The sequence below is a fragment of the Salarias fasciatus genome, chromosome 7, assembly GCF_902148845.1.
Source record: "Salarias fasciatus chromosome 7, fSalaFa1.1, whole genome shotgun sequence".
Classification (NCBI taxonomy): Eukaryota; Metazoa; Chordata; class Actinopteri; order Blenniiformes; family Blenniidae; genus Salarias; species Salarias fasciatus.
The window spans coordinates 4,622,263-4,628,262 of record NC_043751.1 but is presented as its reverse complement, the minus strand read 5'-3'; positions in this window follow the sequence as shown (position 1 = coordinate 4,628,262).

Genomic DNA, 6,000 nt, shown 5'->3' with positions numbered 1-6,000 from the left:
TGGTAACTTTGCTAAACTTTTCTTTGTCGATGCAGAAATGGGAACTGAAAGAGAGCTGGCATGCAGATGGGTTGCATGGTAATATTCAGTCGACTACAATAATGTTTGCGTGTCACATTCTGTTCGACAATAGAAGGTTTAAAATAGCTTCGATCTCTTTGGATCCTGTTTGAAGGGGGAGGAACTGCTGCAGAAAGATTTCCAGCGGTGACTATTCAGCCTCTCTGGATAGGTGTGTGTGTGTGTATGTGTGTGTGTGTGTGTGTCTGTGTCTGTGTGTGTGTGTGTGTGTGTGTGTGTGTGTGTGTGACCAGCAACATAACACATTTATACACAAAGACAAAACACACAGGCACACTTGTCCTCACGACTTGGCAGGTCTGCCCACAGAGGTGGCCAGAGAACGAGAACGAGTGCCAGGGAATGACTTTGCTTCTCTGTGTCGGCATCGGGCCGCCGCCGCCGCCGCCGCCGCCGCCGCCGCCCCCCCAGCGCAGAGGTGAGGAATGAAGGAGGGACTGCTACTATCCTCTGCTTGAGTGCTACTAATAAGAACAGGAAGAGCAGATAAAGGGCTCTCTTTCATGGCGTACCCACGGCCATAATGAGGCCTGGCATCTGATGGATTACCCAGACTTATTTCGCAAAGGCTGCCTCATTTTTTTCCCGGTCGCCCTCCGCCACCCTCCGCTCTCCCAGTCCGCTGAACAAAGGCCCGGCCTTTTTAGGTCCCTTATTGCTTTCATCGGGCGGCCGTCACGTGTCCAGACATCGGAGCTCGCGCTCATTAGTCGTCCGCCAATAAATCTGACACCGTTTCCTCGCCGCTGCAGAAGAAACGGCGAGAGAAGCCGCTCGCCGGGGATCCGAGATGTAATCAGAAATCCCAATGAGTAGCCGTACATTCACACTTGAAGTTTCACGCAAGGCAAATTCTCACAATCTACAGATGCTTTAAAGAACTCTTAGCCACAGACGAGGTGACAGATATCGAGCCTTATGGGCCCGGTGTCATTTTTCACATCGCTTTGATCAGTCTTTCTAGAAAAACGTTCCTGCAGTTGAGCATCCACATTCAAAGATGTGTGTCTACCGTAGCACTTAATTAGAATCAGAGGCTGCAGCCTGAATAATTCAGCTTTTTAAAAAAAAGATTAATTAAACAAAACGTCAGCTTCCATGAAATCCAGGAACACTCTTCCAGTGCAATCTTTCCTCTTTTCTTTTTCTTTTTTTTAGCTTTAATCTGTGATGTGTGAAAAAGCCTGCGGTGGTTCTCCGCTCGCTGCCGTTGTGTGTGAACGACCTGCAGCCGCTCGGCTCGCAGCCCCGGACCCGTTCCGTGGTACAGCTGACGACATTTAGCCTGAAGACATCTCCCGGTCAGGAGACCGTGTCTGCTTTTGTAGTGAAGGCAATTAAGTTGAAATTAGCTTCTAATCTGATATTTTTGTGAAACAAACGCCACCCAACGACAGAAAAATCAACTGGAAAGATAAAACCTAAATGTTTGATATTGTAGACGTGTCAAAGAGTTCTGGCACATTTGTGTTTGACACCAACATGTAGGAAACAGCAGCATTTTCTCAGCCTTTCTTTCCTCGGAGCTCCATATTATTGCCTGTGGATCCCTTTTCTTTTCTCACCAACACATAAAAAAAACTGAAAATAACAGACAGTTTCTTCCTCTCATAACTTCACAGAAGCCTTAAGACCCTCAAGAAACCATGTTGGAAACTCCTGCTTTAGAGATAATCCCACTTCAGTTCAACCAGTTCTGCACCTAGTGAATGTGGAAGTCCTGATCGGATCAGCAGTATTGATCAGAGAAGATCTGAGCATGCTTTTAATTGATCTGCGATCGGCACACTGACTTGTTTCCTCACAAAAACTGTCGTAGCTCATACTGTGAAAAGTCATTCAGCAACCCCATCAGAGCAGCCAGAAAACGTTTGTTGCATTTAGGGTTCTGTTTACACGACAGTGTTACTCAGAGTCCTGAAGACGCAACTTTTAGAGAATGGAATGAACTGACTGGAATGAAACGGTATTTCAGGAGGCGGAGGCATCACAATCCCTTCAACACAACCAATGCCACCAACATCACGGACCTTAAACATGTAGCGGAGAGCAGGGTTTGCGAAGTCCTTCGCCTCATCTGATCACGTCACGACATGGAATTTAATTCAAGATTTAAAAAAGTGACCATTATGTGAAGCTACACACTTCTGGAGGTCCAACGTTTGCATCATGAGACTAATAGATTGTTTCTACCTCTCTTCAGTTAAAGCAAAAGTGTTTCATGATTCAGAGAAGGTGAAAGAGGACGTCAATGATACGGTCAACAACGAGGGAATAAACAGTTAATGATTTCACATTGTACTGGGGGCCATAAAAGCAGTTTTTAGCTCAGTATTGTGATCAGGTCCTGTGTTTCAAGTGTTTAAAAACACACACACACACACACACACACACACACACACACACACACACACACACACACACACAATTATAATAATGACCATGGTAGCTCACCAAACGAAGCTCATTAATACATTAATACCTGAAACTTTGGCTTCTGTCTGAAGGTTAAAACATGTAATCAAGGCCTGGAACAAACTAACTATCTGGTACAATCAACAAATAATAACTTACAGAAAAGACAGTAGAGTTTACTCGCTACATTTTAACAGGACCAGGTTTATTACAGAAAGCAAAGCAGGTGGTCAAACTTCCAACAGTTTACTAAGACACTTTAAATTTCACTGCAGGTGTGTTTTTTTCCTGCTTCCAGGTCTTATGGGTGACTTCATTCAGCTAATGTTCTCCATATTAACCAGTGTAAAGCAGGTTTTCTGTCCTCCGAGCGACACAGCCATTTCCAGTCATCTGAACACCTGAACGCCTCATGCTGTTGCTATAAAAGATAAAACAGTGTTAAAGTAGGTGGTGCATGTCAGAGAAACGCCATTCTGAAGATACAGAGAACCCAGATGCTTCTTTCCTCTGAACATCCAGCAGTGAGAAAACAACTAACTCTGCCTCCACCAACATGTCTCCTGAGTTCATTATCATCCATTATGTTTATGTCCATTCAGCAAGCCATGATAAATAAAAAACAACCCTTAAAAAAGTGAATTCCGCCACAATTATTTGGCATTTTTTCAAATTTCACAGAAAATATTCAGAAATCCAGCAACACTGCATCAAAATGTACACATGTAGACCCGTGATACTGGCCAAATGGAAGTCGATTCTTCATTTTGCTCTTTGCCATTTTCAGTCTGCGCTCCCTCCTCTGGGAAATACCTTCGTCTTTACTTCCTAAATGTTACACTATGCTCGCTGCCTCGTTGCTGTCTGTGTTTCTTTGCCGTTGAACGTGGGACAGGTTGTGCACCGTGTTGTTGTTGAGGGGTTTTTTTGGGTTGTTTTCCCGGCAGAAGACCGGCGCTGCCGCGGCCACAAACGAGAGCAGGAAGAGCTGGACAAAACAGGACAGGTGTAAAGCTCTGGGCTGTGAAGGACGTGTGTTTCAACATGTTTACAGCTCATACTGTAGTTTTAATGTAGAGATCTCTAAATAAATGGAGAGAGGGAGTCCACAGCATTATCAGGAGCTGATCTGAGAATTTTTTGAAAGCATGTATATAGATGGGTGTGATCTGTGAACAAATTAGGAGTGAAATTTGTCCGTTATTATCAGGTCTGAAGCTCTGGACCACTGACGACCTGCCATCTTGAAACTACTACAGTACAAGAACATACACACTCACATGTTGGTGATTTTAAATCTATCTTTTTTTTGTGGTGGGAAACCGCAGTACATACAGGGGAAGAGAGAATTCCCCCCCCCGTGAGGCGGCGGTGCTAACCGCTGCTCCACAGCTTGTTATCAGTTTTCTCACACGCTCACGCCTGTGTAAGGACGATGTCGGCCAAACATCCTTGTGGCATCGAAAACTAATCCAGGCTCTAAATATTGGCTGTGTGGATTTCTCCCTTGACTGAGCATTTTCAGTTTCACAGTGTTTACAAGGCACAGACAATTGTTTTCCCGTTTCAGAAAAAGGCATGGAAACCTGCTTTTTAACTCTCTTTCCCAGCTTCTACAAACAGCATTGATTTAAGAAAAAGAAAAAAAAAAGTGCATTTATTTTGAGAGAACCAGCTTAAAAAATAAAGAAAATGCCACAGAATGTCAGCTCAGATTTAACTGGAAATATTTTGGTTTTTACAGGAGTGATAGCGTGTTATTAATGAGACACACGCTCACAGGAAATGATTCTGTGTTTTGCAGTCGGGTGAAGAGAACGAGAGCTCTGAGCACGATTCATCATCATTACTGATTCACTTAAAAGAGAGGCTTTCAAAAGGAAACGATCATTGGAGATTGACTCAGTAGTTCCCTCAAAGAGCTACTCGGAAGACAAAAAGCCTGTGAAGGACTCTGATCAGCAGGATGTGAAGCGCCAGCGACAAACCAGCTGGGTCCTTGGACCTCTTTCTTTTTTTCCTCTTTCGTCTCCACGTGTGTTCGCCGTGTTTGGACATGAACGCTTCCTTCTTGCTCTGGCGGACTTTTGAAGTGGCCCGTGCGTTCCCTCCCCGGTGCGTCCTGGGAGCTCCAGCCCGGTAACGGGAGATAAAGCCGGGTCTGCCACCGAGACGGGAGGAAGGAGGACGCTCGCAGCGGCGCTGGGGAGGGTTGAGAAGCAGAAGCTCGGCTGGTTTGTTCGGAGAGCCCTCGCACAACAAGAGGGGCCGGCTTTTTAATTGCCGGGGTAATGTATCGCCTGGCCTGCTAATTAAATTGCGTCTTCGAACCAGCCAGGCCAGCGCCGCAACCGCACAAAGCCGAGGAGGGAACGACTCTGCCGCAGGCCAGGGGAGTCGAGGGAGGACAGGAAGAAGACGGAATGAAGGGACAAAGGACGGAGGGAGAGACAAAAGCACCGCCGATGGAGAGGTCACAAAGAGGGGGAAGTGAGCGAAACGCGCTCATTGATCCCCGTCTGTCGGAAGGCCACGAGGCGCAGGAGTCGGCGGCGCTCAGGCGCTCGTGCTCGCTTCAAATAGAGGAAGTGGAGTCACACCGCCGGGACGCGGCTGCAGTCTCGCTCCTTTAAAGGGAACTGCGGCCCAACAGGGGTCGATTAAGGACTTTAGCGTCTTCATTTTATAAATAACTGGAGTCTTTCTAATAGGAACCTGCAACCAGTGGCAGTAAAACAGAGAAAGGACAGAAAGAGTGTTGTTTTTATTTTTGGTTGCTGTTTAAAGAGTGCTGCAGGGATTGTTCTAGATGGTTGAGAGATGGCACATTCCAACCTGTAGACACTCAACTCACTTAAATAACAGAACTGGTTTTAAAATATACAATTAAATAAGCTGTAATAACTGGTTCGGGTGGATATACATGTTTCTAAAACAACGTTACTGCTGCTGGTGAAGACGTGGAGGCTTGAAATCCAGTGATAAGAGTTGGGCAAAAAAAAAAAAATGTTTTATTAATAGCAGGACCAGGCTGAAGGATGTGATGAGAAAATGGATGGAAAGCAGGTTTTCTGTCAGTAATTTGTGGGATGGAAGAGTGATGAAGGCTCACCTCTGAGCAAAATGTGATGCAAAGAATTTACCGATCAATAAGATTGTTCTTATGATGTCGCCTCAAAGCTAAACATACAAAGGTACAAGCTTCCACACACACACACACACACACACACACACACCGATCTTTTCTGAAAAACTAGAAGAAAAACTCTGTTTAAAAACTGATTTATTGATTCATTTCTCTCTCAAACCAGTTTGACTCAATTGTTGCTTCTTCCAAATTCTGAGATGCAGTTACAGTGTAATCTATTACAGCGTCAGCTTATGGTCAAACATGCTCACTACATCTTTTTTGACATTTCAGCCATTTCTGTAGAAACTGATGTTGTTGTCAAAACATTTTAAAATGGAAAACTTGTGACCTTTTTAGATTAAAAAGCAAAAATA